The 1,169-nt window shown below is 34.8% G+C and overlaps 1 pseudogene; it reads right to left on the bottom strand.

Moving 5' to 3' along the window:
* LOC119588236 overlaps nucleotides 1-1,169 on the bottom strand; it is a 9,922-nt pseudogene that overhangs the window by 6,520 nt on the left and 2,233 nt on the right.

Below are 1,169 nucleotides of genomic sequence, written 5' to 3'. Positions count from 1 at the left end.
AAATGCCGCATGTGCATTTGTTATCATATTTTTTCATCTCTTGTTGCTGCTTGCATTTTCCTTTCTTTCGACATACTATCTTATGTTACAATTTATCTGGGGGACCTTTGGGGCATAGGTACAATTATGTACATTCTAAAAAAATATAACCTCACATAAAGTGATGCTTTCCTTTTTCTTTTGATAGCAACCAAGTAAGAAAAGGCTTTATCATTTCTTATATCACTTAACACCTTTATCAAATTATTATTAAAAACTCTTATGCTCTTGTGTTTAAAATCCAACTTCACACATCTAATGGGACTTAACTGCATTAGAAATTACAAGTACTTCTATCTTTTTCAATTCAAATTTTCCAGATAAGCTGCAACCCTGAAGTACAGCAATATGCATATCAAAAATATCTTTATGATTGTGAAACAAGCCTATATATACCTGTAAAATTCATACTAATCGATACAGCAATAACTGCCTTGCACTTTACTTACTATTACCTTTCGACCATGGCCTAGGATTCCATAGACATATCCGTACATACTTCAAGTGAGCAAAAAATCAACGTATTTTCCTGAAACATTGTGGCTGTTTCTTTTGGGAATAATGGTTAGTGATTTCATTTTTGACCATCAAAAATGCTAAAAAGGCATTCACAGGAAATATGTAAAAAAATAATGTTTTTCTTTGTTCTCTTCTGCATCCAGAGCAACTATAATTACTCACAGAATGTCAGATATTTTTTGAAAACATGAGGATACCTTAATACTAATTTATCTTTCACAAGAATTCATTACTTTAAGCTGCATGAATATAAATTCTGAGTGATTACATATCAATCATTTCAACTTGATAAAGTATTCTTTGTTCATTTGAGAAATTAATGATATTTTATTAGTATTTATTAATTTATCTTTGGTATATTTTCTATACATAATACTTTTCAAAGCATGACATTACATAAAAACAGAGGAACTTGAATTACAGCACCTCCTGGGCAGAACAGGTCGGAGGACAGACACACCTACCGACCTAACCATGCCAGCCAGCCTAACCGTTTGAGGGGGGAGGGAGGGGGAGGGGGAGTGCAGGTGCCCACTGATTGCCCCCCTCAAGGTCCGGCTTGCCCCTCCCAAGGGCCACACCTCAAGATTTTTTTTTCCCACCGTTAGCCA

This window comes from Penaeus monodon, chromosome 23 (assembly GCF_015228065.2).
Source record: "Penaeus monodon isolate SGIC_2016 chromosome 23, NSTDA_Pmon_1, whole genome shotgun sequence".
Lineage (NCBI taxonomy): Eukaryota > Metazoa > Arthropoda > Malacostraca > Decapoda > Penaeidae > Penaeus > Penaeus monodon.
Note: the sequence above shows the minus strand (reverse complement) of the source record. Positions and strands in the feature narration are given on the sequence as shown.